We start from the raw sequence: 15,548 nt of genomic DNA, 5'->3' as shown, positions 1-15,548 counted from the left end.
GTTGGGACTGATCTCAACATTAGATTACTTTTGGGGTTTTGAAAACCCAACCCTTCCTTTGTGTTGTTTTTGTACCATCATCATTGTAATGCAAGAGAAATTCTATAATGTATATTTCAGCACAGGTGCAATATGCATTTTGGCCACTAGATGACAGCAATGTATGTGCAAAGTTTTAAACTGATTCAATGAGCCATTATATTTCTGTTCAAAATGTTGTATCGAGACTGCCCAAATATGCCTAATTTGTTTGTTAATAACTTTTTATGTTCAAAATGATGCACTCTCCTCTCCTTTCACTGTAATAGCTACTGTAAATTGGACAGTGCAGTTAGATTAACAAGAATTTAAGCTTTCTGACAATATCAGATATGTCTATGTCCTGGGATTTTTTGAGACTTACAACCTCGCATTAGCCTACGTTAGCTCAACTGTCCCGTGGAAGGGGACACTGATCCCGAATACATTTTGAAATTTTGTTTTTGTTGAATTTAGTTTTTTTGGGGTTGCCTTAACAATTTGATCAATACAGTCATTCTGAATATACATACCGATTTCCTGTTGAATAAATAAAGGAAGTGGTTCAACAGTTTTAACTAATTTCTTCAACATGATACTGCAGGCATCCAAACGTCTAGCCATATATCGTTTTGATATCGTCTTAAAACGCCCCTGACTTTAATGATTTCTATTGCTAACAAACTTCCAGAATCATACATTTGGATGCTTGCTTATACTGAAAGATATCCCCTGCACTTGCTACAATCCTTACCTACTGAGTACTTGGTTGACATATATTTAATCCTACAGTACTCAATTTATAACAAGCTTAAATCCAGGTATTTCATTTATCAGCACGACTAAATAAGGCCTCATAGAGGACCTACGGAACCATATTGGTGCCAACTTCCAACAGAAATACCATTTATTCAACAGTAGAGGACCTACGGAGCCATATTGGTGCCAACTTCCAACAGAAATACCATTTATTCAACAGTAGAGGACCTACGGAACCATGGTGCCAACTTCCAACAGAAATACCATTTATTCAACAGTAGAGGACCTACGGAACCATGGTGCCAACTTCCAACAGAAATACCATTTATTCAACAGTAGAGGAGCTACGGAACCATATTGGTGCCAACTTCCAACAGAAATACCATTTATTCAACAGTAGAGGACCTACGGAACCATATTGGTGCCAACTTCCAACAGAAATACCATTTATTCAACAGTGGAGGACCTACGAACCATGGTGCCAACTTCCAACAGAAATACCATTTATTCAACAGTAGAGGACCTACGGAACCATGGTGCCAACTTCCAACAGAAATACCATTTATTCAACAGTGGAGGACCTACGGAACCATATTGGTGCCAACTTCCAACAGAAATACCATTTATTCAACAGTGGAGGACCTACGGAACCATATTGGTGCCAACTTCCAACAGAAATACCATTTATTCAACAGTTTTACATTTGCTGCTGTGAAGAACTTTTGCACTCCTACAAAATGACACACAACTGTGGTACTGTTGGATTGTATGTAGGGTGTTGCTTCGGGGTTTGAGCTTTTCAGGTTAGAGAAGTAACACTGCAGACGAACAACTAACTGGCATTCATCTACAGATTGTAAAAATATATATATGTTTGTCCCAACACTAGAGTTAGGGAAGGGGTAGGGCTTGGGCGGTCACGAACATTTGCCAGCTGGTGATTGTCAAGCAAATAACTGTCAGTCTCACGGTAATTGACCGTTAATTAACATAAACACATTTAGCATCTCCTGGCTTCCACACAAGCCACTGATGCAGACCTTTGGAACATCTACATTTTTAAAAAGTCCAATAAATCCATGTAATATATCCTACACCTTCACAATAAATCCATGTAATATAGTCTACACCTTCACAATAAATCCATGTAATATAGTCTACACCTTCACAATAAATCCATGTAATATAGTCTACACCTTCACAATAAATCCATGTAATATAGTCTACACCTTCACAATAAATCCATGTAATATAGTCTACACCATGGGTGTCAAACTCTGGCCCGTGGGCCAAATTTGGCCTTGCGGGTAATTATATTTGGCCCGCGAGACAATACCAAATTACTACTAGAGCTGGCCCGCCGGTATTATACAGCGCATTCACTACTAATACTACGAATCCCATAATGCTCTGCTGTTTTCGCGCAATCATTACATTACATTTACATTTAAGTCATTTAGCAGACGCTCTTATCCAGAGCGACTTACAAATTGGTGAATTCACCTTCTGACATCCAGTGGAACAGCCACTTTACAATAGTGCATCTAAATCATTTAAGGGGGGTGAGAAGGATTACTTATCCTATCCTAGGTATTCCTTGAAGAGGTGGGGTTTCAGGTGTCTCCGGAAGGTGGTGATTGACTCCGCTGTCCTGGCGTCGTGAGGGAGTTTGTTCCACCATTGGGGGGCCAGAGCAGCGAACAGTTTTGACTGGGCTGAGCGGGAACTGTACTTCCTCAGTGGTAGGGAGGCGAGCAGGCCAGAGGTGGATGAACGCAGGACAGGACCCAGAAACGCTCTCTCCTCTGTGACAGTAGTCATAGCAACATAGACGCTACAACTGTCAGCGAGCTAACCTTTCCAAAAATGGCGAAAAGAAAGGCAGAAAACAGGAGCTTTCTGGACAAGTGGGAGGCAGAATATCTGTTTACATATGTAAAGACAAACCTGTTTGTCTTGTTTGTGGAGTCAACGTGGCTGTAAGTAAGGAGTACAACATTAGACGACACTATGAAACGAAACACCATGACAAATACAAGGACCTGGACATGACTCAAAGGAGCCAGAAAGTAGAGGAGATGAAAAGAAGCTTGGTTTCACAACAGAATATGTTTAAAAAAGCCACATCACAAAGCGAGGCTGCTGTAAAGGCTAGTTATATAGTGGCAGCAGAGATCGCAAAATCAGCTCGGCCCTTTAATGAGGGAGAGTTCATGAAAAAGTGCATGATGAAGGTTTGTGACCTCGTATGCCCAGAGAAAAAACAAGCATTTTCAAACGTGAGCCTGAGCAGGAACACAGTAGCTGATCGCACATGTGATCTTGCCACCAATCTGTATGACCAGCTGATGGAAAGGGAAAAGATTTTGTTGCGTTCTCCTCGCTGTGGATGAGAGCTGCGACGCATCTGATACTGCTCAGCTGTCAGTCTTCATCCGTGGAGTGGACTCAAATCTGTGTGTTACGGAGGAGCTATTAGGATTCAAATCAATGCATGGCACAACCACAGGAAAGGAAATCTTTGAGGAGGTTTCCAAATGTGTAACTGAAATAAAGCTGCCGTGGGATAAACTGGTTGGATTAACGACAGATGGTGCGCCAGCGATGTGCGGTAAAAGAGTGGACTGGTGGGCATGGTTCGGGAGAAGATGCGGGAAGAGAACTGTGCAGGTGAGCTAACTGTTTACCACTGCATCATACATCAGGAAGCACTGTGTGCCAAAGCCCTAAAGATGGAACATGTTATGACCACAGTAACACAGGTAGTTAACTTTATAAGAGCCAAAGGTCTAAATCACCGCCAGTTTAAATCTTTTCTGGAGGAGTGTGGTTCGGAATACGCAGACGTACCGTATCACACAGAGGTGAGATGGCTAAGCAGAGGAAAAGTACTGAACAGATGTTTCGAGCTGCGTGAGGAAATATGCCAATTCCTGGAAACCAAAGGGAAGGATACAGCAGAGCTCCGGGAGCAAAAGTTCCTGTGTGAGCTGGCCTTTCTCTGTGACATCTCGAGCCATCTCGATGCGCTGAACCTGCAGCTTCAGGGGGCGGGGGCGCATCATCACAGACATGTACGCTGCAGTGAGGGCCTTCAAAACTAAACTGTGCCTGTGGGAGAATCAGATGCTGCAAGGAAACCCTTGCCATTTTCCCTGCTGCCAATCCATAAAAGCGCAGATCTCTACCGCCGTGTTCCCATGCACATAGTTTGCTGAAAAACTCAGTGTTCTCGCCGCTGAGTTTTGCCGGCGATTTGCCGACTTCGATGCCCAGAAATGCAAGTTTGAACTGCTTAGTAATCCCTTCGCAGTTGATGTGGAAAATGCACCAACCAACATCCAAATGGAGCTGATTGAACTCCAGTGCAACGACACTCTGAAGTCAAAGTATGATGCTGTGGGCTCCGCACAGTTTCCACGGTTCATCCCTGACACAATGCCTCAGCTCCGCACCCAAGCTGCTCAGATGCTCTCCATGTTCGGCAGCACTTATCTATGCGAGCAACTTTTCTCCTCGATGAAGATGACCAAAACAACTCACAGGAGACGTCTGACTGATGAACATCTTCGCTCGATACTGAGGATTTCTTCAGCTCAGAGCTTGAGCCCAGACATTGATGAACTAGCATCCAAGAAGAGATGCCAGGTATCTGGCTTGGGCACATCAGATTAGACCAGTGTGCAATTATTAACGTTTTCTTTATGCACTTTTTCTTGCTACAAGGCATGGGCTTGAATGGTTGATTGATTTATTATCATTTTATTTGTAAAATTATTAGCCAGTGGAAAAAGTTTATTTTGGTATTTAAATCAGAAGGCTGCAAATAGAAAAGAGGCATACAATTTTTATTTAAATTTTATTTATTTAATAAATGAATGCCATTGATGTGTTTTTTCATTTGAAATTCGATTTTGCATGTCTCCACTATTAAATTATATATTGTATGGTAATAAGCGATGCTTGTTCCATATTCAATGTTAAAGCAAAACTTGTTTGGGTCCATATTAAAAGGTTAATTTGTTCAATGTTGGCCCGTGACTTTGCTCAGGTTTTACATTTTGGCCCACTGGGTATTTGAGTTTGACACCCCTGGTCTACACCTTCACAATAAATCCATTATTGTTTTAGACAGGTCTAAAGAAACACAATAAAAAGGAAATGTATTCTATTTCAGAAGAACAGAACAGCATACTCTGAGTTGTCCTTATGTTAGGTCCTGATCTGGCTATGCCACATGGCTGTGGGCTACACTAGTTCATTCAGCAGGCAAGATTTGCTTAGAATTCCGTGGCATTGTTCTATATTATTACAGCATGAAGAATACATTTGAACAAAGCTGAATAAAATAGAAAGGGTATATTTTTCTCCAAACGATTTGACAGAGTGTGGATATTCTGTGTTGAGCGGACAACAAAGAAACAGGTATTCCTATATATTTAATGTAGTTATTAATGTGAATGTAGTTCTACAAACGTTGGACTACATATATATATATATATATATATATATATGTGTTGATTTAATACATTGTAAGGCTGCATGACGTGACTCTTAGGACGATTTAAAAAAGTTGCTTGAAAAGGTGTGAACTCTGCTTTGTTTTTTTGTTTTTTTGCGCAGGCTGTACACACTTCATCAGTCTCTCATTCACAATTTGACAAGCACTTGCTAATGCCTCCAATTTCTCAGCTGCATCACCTTTCTGCAGCCGTAATGCCCGAGGCCTGGGTTGGGCCCTTCTCGCCGGGCGCTGCGTTGGGCCCTTCTCCCCGAGCGCTGCGTTGGGCCCTTCTCCCCGGGCGCTGCGTTGGGCCCTTCTCCCCGAGCGCTGCGTTGGGCCCTTCTCCCGGGCGCTGCGTTGGGCCCTTCTCCCCGAGCGCTGCGTTGGGCCCTTTCGCCGAGCACTGCGTTGGGCCCTTCTCCCGGAGCGCTGCGTTGGGCCCCTTCTCCCTGAGCGCTGCGTTGGGCCCTTCTTCCGAGCGCCTGCATTGGGCCCTTCTCCTCGAGCGCTGCGTTGGGCCCTTCTCCTCGAGCGCTGCGCTGGGCCCTTCTCCTCGAGCGCTGCGCTGGGCCCTTCTCCCCGAGCGCTGCGTCCCTTCTCCCCGAGCGCTGCGTTGGGCCCTTATCCCCGGGCGCTGCGTTGGGCCCTTCTCCCCGAGCGCTGCGTTGGGCCCTTCTCCCCGAGCGCGCTTGGGCCCTTCTCCCCGAGCGCTGCGCTGGGCCCTTCTCCCCGAGCGCCATGGGGCCCTTCTCCCGAGCGCTGCATTGGGCCCATCCCCGGGCGCTGCGTTGGGCCCTTCTCCCCGAGCGCTGCGTTGGGCCCTTCTCGCCGAGCGCTGCGCTGGGCCCCTCCCGGAGCGCTGCGTTGGGCCCTTCTTCCCGAGCGCCATGCTGGGCCCTTCTCCCCGAGCGCTGCGGGGCCCTTCTCCCGAGCGCTGCGTTGGGCCCTTCTCCCCGAGCGCTGCGTTGGGCCCTTCTCCCCGAGCGCTGCGTTGGGCCCTTCTCCCCGAGCGCTGCGTTGGGCCCTTTCTCCCCGAGCGCTGCGTTGGGCTCTTCTCCCCGAGCGCTGCGTTGGGCCCTTCTCACCGAGCGCTGCGTTGGGCCCCTCCCCGAGCGCTGCGTTGGGCCCTTCTCCCCGAGCGCTGGGGCCCTTCTTCCCGAGCGCTGCGTTGGGCCCTTCTCCCCGAGCGCTGCGTTGGGCCCTTCTCACCGAGCGCTGCGTTGGGCCCTTCTCCCTGAGCGCTGCGTTGGGCCCTTCTCCCTGAGCGCCTGCGTTGGGCCCTTCTCCCTGAGCGCTGCGTTGGGCCCTTCTCGCTGAGTGCTGCCTGCTCCGAAGCACCTCTCACTCACATGGTTCACATGATCTGGTCTTTCTCACAGGCTACAAGTGTAGACAGACACATCGGGGACTCTACTGCGTACGTCCTTATCCAATTCAGAGGTGCATATTGAAGATAAATGGAAGGACTGTCCACATTTTACTTTTCGTCAGCCAACAAGATGAGTAGGCCTAGCGAACACCAAAAGCACTAGTCTATGTAAATCTACTATCCCCCATAGTACAAAAGTTGACCTATTCTGTGCTATAAATAAGATATTCCAAACATAGTCTGGGACAAATGTGGATGCGATCAGTGAAGGCTGCTGATTGGAGAACGGCTCATAACGGCTGGAACGGAGCAAATGGAATGGCATCAAACATAGAAACCATGTGTACTGGATACCATTCCACCTATTCCACTCCTGCCATTACTACCAGCCCGTCCTCCCAATTAAGGTGCCACCAACCTCCTGTGGATGAGATAGATCCCAAATTAACACAACTATTAAAAATAAAAATATATATAAATAACTACACAATGTGGCTGATCAGCAGAATGTTTAGCTGAAAAATGTTGATAAACTATTAGGCTATTTCTTCACATTATCAGTGCAGCGATGTGCACACGGCAGAATTCATTAGGGATCCTCAGCAGCTACTCTTCCTGGGGTCCAAACACATTAAGGCAATTACATGACATATAAAACACAAGATAAAACAGTACATCATATAACATTAGTACACCACTACATATCTAATATACAACATGTATAATACCACCATACAATAATATTACGATGTATGCGTGTGTAGAGTGTGAGTGCTAGTGTGTGTGTGTGTGTGTGTGTGTGTGTGTGTGTGTGTGTGTGTGTGTGTGTGTGTGTGCTGCGCGCGTGCGCGTGCGCGTGTGCGTGCGTGTGTGTCTCTGTCTCTGTCTCTGTCTATGTGTGTGTCTCTTCACAGTCCTCGTTGTTCCATAAGGTGTATTTTTACCTGTTTTTAAATCTGATTCTACTGCTGCATCAGTTACCTGATGTGGAATAGAGTTCCATGTAGTCATGGCTCTATGTAGTACTGTGGAATAGAGTTCCATGTAGTCATGTCTCTATGTAGTACTGTGGAATAGAGTTCCATGTAGTCATGGCTCTATGTAGTACTGGGTGGAATAGAGTTCCATGTAGTCATGGCTCTATGAAGTACTGTGGAATAGAGTTCCATGTAGTCATGGCTCTATGAGGTACTGTGGAATAGAGTTCCATGTAGTCATGGCTCTATGTGGTACTGTGGAATAGAGTTCCATGTAGTCATGGCTCTATGTAGTACTGTGGAATAGAGTTCCATGTAGTCATGGCTCTATGTATTACTGTGGAATAGAGTTCCATGTAGTCATGGCTCTATGTAGTACTGTGGAATAGAGTTCCATGTAGTCATGGCTCTATGTAGTACTGTGGAATAGAGTTCCATGTAGTCATGGCTATGTAGTACTGTGGATTAGAGTTCCATGTAGTCATGGCTCTATGTAGTACTGTGGAATAGAGTTCCATGTAGTCATGGCTCTATGTGGTACTGTGGAATAGAGTTCCATGTAGTCATGGCTCTATGTAGTACTGTGGAATAGAGTTCCATGTAGTCATGGCTCTATGTAGTACTGTGGAATAGAGTTCCATGTAGTCATGGCTCTATGTAGTTCTGTGGAATAGAGTTCCATGTAGTCATGGCTCTATGTAGTACTGTGGAATAGAGTTCCATGTAGTCATGTCTCTATGTAGTACTGTAGAATAGAGTTCCATGTAGTCATGGCTCTATGTAGTACTGTGGAATAGAGTTCCATGTAGTCATGGCTATATGTAGTACTGTGGAATAGAGTTCCATGTAGTCATGGCTCTATGTAGTACTGTGGAATAGAGTTCCATGTAGTCATGGCTCTATGTAGTACTGTGAGTCTCCCATAGTCTGTTCTGGACTTGTGGGATTGTGACCTCTGGTGGCATGTCTTGTGAGGTACGTATGGGTGTCTGAGCTGTGTGCCAGTAGTTTAGACAGACAGCTCGGTGCATTCAGCTCGTCAACACTTCTTACAAGAACAAGTAGTGATGAAGTGTGATGATATTGATTAACAAAAAATTTCGATCTGAATGCAAATAGTCAGAAATGATTCGCAAGGAAGGTGGATCCTTTTGAAGATGAAAGTGGACGAAAAAGAGATTTATTAATCTACATGGTCCCCATTAGATGATCCACACTTCTTCAAATATATATACCAATTTATTGAACTTACAGGCGACAAATGATCAAATCATTATGGAGACCGTAACACAGTGTTAAGTACCTCAATGGACCGTAAAGGTAATCGCTCTACAAACTATCATCACCGTGCCCTTCAGGAAATCACAAATATTATGGACACATTAGAAATAGTGATATTTGGAGACTACAAAACCCTGACCTAGTGAGATATACTTGGAGGAGACTTAATCAAGCTAGTCATCTTGACTACATTCTTGACTCTTTCTCTCTTGCATTAAAGATTTAAAAGTTTTAATAGGAGACAGAATGCGATTGGATCATCATCTAATTGGCCTTCACATAACTCTTATAGATTTTCCACTGTACGGGGATATTGGAAATTTAATCAAAGTTTACTGGAGGACAACTGTTTTTAACTAAGACAAAATAATTTACAACGCCATTTTTCCAGTATAACATAGGATCAGCAAACTCTTATTGTTTGGGATACTTTTTAAAATGTACCTTCAGGGGTCATAAAGGTCAAATAAAATCAAATTCAATTCAATATTCATCAATAAAAAAAAGCAGTTTCTGGCTAAAGAGACGAGGCTAACAAGGGAAACCGAACTAATAGTACAGGTAGAGAGCAATAAAAACATAAAAACTACAGAGATACAAAAGAAGTTGGAGGAAAAACAAAAAGAAGTTGAGGAACTTATTCAAGAACGATCTAATGTAATATATTACAAAACGAAATAAAGCCAACTGGATGGAACATGGAGAAAATGCACAAGAGTCTTACTGAATCTCCGATACAGGAACACTAACAAAAGGAATTTGTAGAAACTCATTACTGAGTCATCTATGATTCTCCGAATTATATTTTAAAAGATGTTCTCTTTTCCGTCTCATCCTCTCCCACTGAATGAAGATCACGGTAAGGAATTCTTTACAATTAATATAAAAAATGGAAAATTAACCAATGTACAGAAAGATCAGTGCGAAGGCCAAGTTACAGAGGAAGAACGTTTGAGGCTATTAAATCCTTTCAGTCTGAAAAACCCCAGGGCTTGATGGGATACCGGTAGAGGTATATCAAGCATTTTTTACATACACTTAAAGCTCCATTGTTAGCTTGTTTTAACTACTCCTATAGAAATGGTAGTCTGTCAGGTACTCAGCAAGAAGGTCTGATTTCTCTATTAAAACAAGACCCAGATGGCGAATATAAAAACCCAGTCTATCTAAATAACTGGAGGTCCCTTACACTTCAATGTTGTGATGCAAAAATACTAGTGAAATGCATAGCGCTGCCTACTCCTGATGATTTGCTTTTCCGATCATCGGAGGGAAAAATACTGTGATTTATCTGGGACGCTAAACCAGACAAAATAAAAACGTGCCTGTCTATATAATAAATGTGAATTGGGTGGGTTAAGATGAATCAATATAAAAACACTAAAACTTCTCTAAAAAAGCGCACCATTCAAAAGTTTTATTTGGACCCTGAATGGTTCTCAAGTAGATTAATAAGAAAAGCTCATCCATTGTTTAAAAGTGACCTTTTTTTTGTTGCCTTTGTGCAGATTGCCATGTCTCATTTTCGATTAATTGAAAATAATATTTTTTTTTTCAAAGTATCTCTTCTTCAAACAAGCATTGCAGAGCTGGCTACAATTTCAATTTCATCCCCTGGAAAGATATAACAAATATTATGTCTGAACTCCTTCCTCCTTCCTGAACTCCTTAAACGCTAGTAAAACCAAATGCTCTTCAACCGTTTCTCGCTGTCGATCCGCACCCGCCCGCCCGACTAGCATCACTACTCTACTCTGACGGTTCCAACCTAGAATATGTGGACAACTACAATACCTAGGTGTCTGGTTAGACTGTAAACTCTCCATCCAGACTCATATTAAAAATCTAGCATCACCCACCTGTAGCACGCGCTCCAGCAGGTATAACTCTCTGGTCACCCCCAAAACCAATTCTTCCCTTGGCCACCTCCCCCTTCCAGTTCTCTGCTGCCAATGACTGGAACAAACCACACAAATCTCTGAAACTGGAAACACTTATCTCCCTCACTAGCTTTAAGCACCAACTGTCAGAGCAGCTCACAGATTACTGCACCTGTACATAGCTCACCTATAATTTAGCCCAAACAACTACCTCTTTCCCCTACTGTATTTAATTTATTTATTTATTTAGCTCCTTTGCACCCCCATTATTTTTATTTCTACTTTGCACATTCTTCCATTGCAAATCTACCATTCCAGTGTTTTACTTGCTATATTGTATTTACTTTGCCACCATGGCCTTTTTTTTAATCTTTACCTCCTTATCTCCCCTCATTTGCTCACATCGTATATAGACTTGTTTCTACTGTATTATTCACTGTATATTTGTTCATTCATGTGTACCTCTGTGTTGTTGTATGTGTCAAACTGCTTTGCTTTATCTTAGCCAGGTCGCAATTGTAAATGAGAACTTGTTCTCAACTAGCCTACCTGGTTAAATAAAAGTGAGAAAAAAAAAACAATAGACCATTTATTATGGTATTGCCCTCAGGGAGCCTGTTTCTGGCCCAGGTTCAGGAATGGCTGTAAATGCAGAGCATTGATCTAAAATTGACCCTAGAAATAGTACTGTTAGGGAGATCTGAGACCGGCTCAGTCAATTACTATTTTTTTATTTTACTAGGCAAGCCAGTTAAGAACAAATTCTTATTTTCACTGACGGCCTTAGAACAGTGGGTTAACTGCCTGTTCAGGGGCAGAACGACAGATTTGTACCTTGTCAGTTCGCGATTTGAACTCTGCAACCTTTCGATTACTAGTCCAAAGCTCTAACCACTAGCTACCCTGCGCCTCTAATATACTAATACTCTTAGTAAAAGTATTTATCTTCAACATGCAATCTGTGGATTCTATTCCGATTCGATAGATTGAAATTGTACATTAAACATCACAGCATAGTTGAAAGATATGTGTTTTTTACAACTAATGTCGGTTTGCCTGAGGCTGATGCCATACAGGTGTTTGTACATGCATATACACACTCTCATTCAAATAAACACATACAAGAACACACACATACATGTAATGGAGCCAGACATGCACACAAACATATACAGTTGGGATTGCTGTTATTATTTTAGTTGTCCTGATGTCCTTTGTTTTGAAGAAAAAGTCAGCGAAAACTTAAAAACAACATCAATGGAGAAGTCAACATACAGTTGAAGTCGGAAGTTTACATGCACATAGGTTGGAGTCTCGTTCCAGTCTCCTTCCAGTCTCCTTCCAGTCTCCTTCCAGTCTCCGTCCAGTCTCCTTCCAGTCTCCTTCCAGTCTCCGTCCAGTTCTCCGTCCAGTCTCCTTCCAGTCTCCGTCCCAGTCTCCTTCAGTCTCCGTCCAGTCTCCGCCCAGTCCCTTCCAGTCTCCGTCCAGTCTCCGTCCAGTCTCCGTCCAGTCTCCGTCCAGTCTCCCTCCAGTCTCCGTCCAGTCTCCGTCCAGTCTCCTTCCAGTCTCCGGGCCCAGTCTCCTTCCAGTCTCCGTCCAGTCTCCGCTCCAGTCTCCTTCCAGTCTCCTTCCAGTCTCCGCTTCTCCAGTCTCCGTCCAGTCTCCATCCAGTCTCCTTCCAGTCTCCTGCCCAGTCTCCTTCCAGTCTCCTTCCAGTCTCCTTCCAGTCTCCGTCCAGTCTCCTTCCAGTCTCCGTCCCAGTTCCTTCCAGTCTCCACCAGTCTCCTTCCAGTCTCCGTCCAGTCTCCCGTCCAGTCTCCTTCCAGTCTCCGTCCAGTCTCCGTCCAGTCTCCTTCCAGTCTCCTTTCCAGTCTCCGGGCCCAGTCTCCTTCCAGTCTCCGTCCAGTCTCCTTCCAGTCTCCGTCCAGTCTCCTTCCAGTCTCCTTCCCCGTCCAGTCTCTTCCAGTCTCCTTCCAGTCTCCGTCCAGTCTCTTCCAGTCTCCGTCCAGTCTCCTTCCAGTCTCCGTCCAGTCTCCTTCCAGTCTCCGTCCCAGTCTCCTTCCAGTCTCCTTCCAGTCTCCGTCCAGTCTCCTTTCCAGTCTCCGTCCAGTCTCCATCCAGTCTCTTTCCAGTCTCCTTCCAGTCTCTTTCCAGTCTCCGTCAAGTCTCCGTCCAGTCTCCTTCCAGTCTCTTTCCAGTCTCCTTCCAGTCTCCGTCCAGTCTCCTTCCAGTCTCCGTCCAGTCTCCATCCAGTCTCTTTCCAGTCTCCTTCCAGTCTCTTCCAGTCTCCTTCCAGTCTCCGTCCAGTCTCCTTCCAGTCTCCTTCCAGTCTCCGTCCAGTCTCCGTCCAGTCTCCGTCCAGTCTCCTTCCAGTCTCCGCCAAGTCTCCGTCCAGTCTCCTTCCAGTCTTCCGTCCAGTCTCCTTTCAGTCTCTTTCCAGTCTCTTCCAGTCTCCGTCCAGTCTCCTTCCAGTCTCCGTCCAGTTCCGTCCAGTCTCCTTCCAGTCGCCTTTCCAGTCTCTGTCCAGTCTCCTTGCAGTCTCTGTCCTTTGTTTTAAATGTATTACTTTGTTTTATTTTTTTCATTTTTTTTGCTGTTTTCTTCTGTCTTTTCCTTTTTTTCTTTAGTTTATTTTCTTGGTTGTTGGTGCATTTGGGGTGTTCTTGGGGGAGGGGAATGGAATTCATTGTATTTTTCTTCCTATGCTTTTAGACTGTGGGAGGAGTCTGAATGGTTGAGGGACAGCTATTGGGGAAACTGTGGGGAGATCTTGGATGGGTTCGGGTTCACGTTTTTTGGCCTGGTGGTAGATCTGTCAATACATGTCCTTGGAGCAGGGCATTGACCCTGAATGCTTCTTGTGTGTCGCTCTGAATGGGAGTCTGTTGGATGATTGAATGGCTTATTGAATGGCTTCACTGCAAGTATATTGTATGTTTCAAATATTCAATAGAAAAATATATAATCATTTCAAAATAAAAGTAGTAATGAAGTCAATTTCTCCTCCACTTTGAACCAGGAGAGATTTACATGCATATTATTAATGTTAGCTCTCTGTTATACACTGCTCAAAAAAATAAAGGGAACACTTAAACAACACAATGTAACTCCAAGTCAATCACACTTCTGTGAAATCAAACTGTCCACTTCGGAAGCAACACTGATTGACCATAATGTCACATGCTGTTGTGCAAATGGAATAGACAACAGGTGGAAATTATAGGCATTTAGCAAGACACCCCCAATAAAGGAGTGGTTCTGTAGGTGGGGGACCACAGACCATTTCTCAGTTCCTATGCTTCCTGGCTGATGTTTTGGTCACTTTTGAATGCTGGAGTGTGCTTTCACTCTAGTGGTAGCATGAGACGGAGTCTACAACCCACACAAGTGGCTCAGGTACTGCAGCTCATCCAGGATGGCACATCACGCAGCTGTGGCAAGAAGGCTTTGCTGTGACTGTCAGCCGTAGTGTCCGGAGCATGGAGGCGCTACCAGGAGTTAGGCCAGTACATCAGGAGGAGGCCGTAGGAGGGCAACAAACCTACAGCAGGACCGCTACCTCCGCCTTTGTGCAAGGAGCAGCAGGAGAGCACTGCCAGAGCCCTGCAATGACCTCCAGCAGGTTACAATGTGCATGTGTCTGCTCAAACGGTCAGAAACAGACTCCATGAGGGTGGTATGAGGGCCTGACGTCCCACAGGTGGGGGTTGTGTTTACAGCCCAACACCGTGCAGGACGTTTTTCATTTGCCAGACAACACCAAGATTGTCAAATTTCACACGCCTTGTGTGCTCTTCACAGATGAAAGCAGGTTCACACTGAGCACGTGGGACAGACGCCTGGAGACGCAGGAGAACGTCTGCTGCCTGCAACATCCTCCAGCATGACCGGTTTGGCGGTGGGTCAGTCATGGTGTGGGTGGCATTTCTTTGGGGGGCTGCATAGCCCTCCATGTGCTCGCCAGAGGTAACTCACTGCCATTAGGTCCCGAGATGATCTCAGACCCCTTGTGAGACCATATGCTGGTGTGGCTGGCACCGAGTTCCTCCTAATGCAAGACAATGCTAGACCTCATGTGGCTGGAGGTGTCAGCAGTTCCTGCAAGAGGAAGGCATTGATGCTATGGACTGGCCCGCCCCGCTTTCCCGACCTGAATTCATTGAGCACATCTGGGACATCATGTCTCGTCTCCATCCACCAACGCCACGTCGCACCACAGACTGTCCAGGAGTAAATGGCCGATGCTTTAGCTCAGGTCTGGGGGAGATCCCCAGAGACCATCTGCCATCTCATCAGAGCATGCCCAGGCGTTGTCGGGAGGTCATACAGGCACGTGGAGGCCACACACACTACTGAGCCTCATTTTGACTTGTTTTAAGGATATTACATCAAAGTTGATCTAGCCTGTAGTGTGGTATTCCACTTTAATTTTGAGTGTGACTCAAATCCAGACCTCCATGGGTTGATAAATTGGATTTCCATTGATAATTTTTGTGTGATTTTGTTGTCAGCACATTCAACTATGTAAAGAAAAAGTATTTAATAAGAATATTTCATTCATTCAGATCTAGGATGTGTTATTTTTGTGTTCCCTTTATTTTTTGAGCAGTGTATTTAAGGGCCAGCCATGCTGCCTCTGTTCTGAGCCGTGCTGCCTCTGTTCTGAGCCAATTGCAATTTTCCCTACGTCCCTCTTGTGGCACCTGACCACACGACTGAACAGTAGTCAAGGTAGCGGCAAAACTAGGGCCTGTTGACCT

This window comes from Oncorhynchus masou, chromosome 22 (genome assembly GCF_036934945.1).
Source record: "Oncorhynchus masou masou isolate Uvic2021 chromosome 22, UVic_Omas_1.1, whole genome shotgun sequence".
In the NCBI taxonomy this organism is placed as follows: domain Eukaryota; kingdom Metazoa; phylum Chordata; class Actinopteri; order Salmoniformes; family Salmonidae; genus Oncorhynchus; species Oncorhynchus masou.
Note: the sequence above shows the minus strand (reverse complement) of the source record.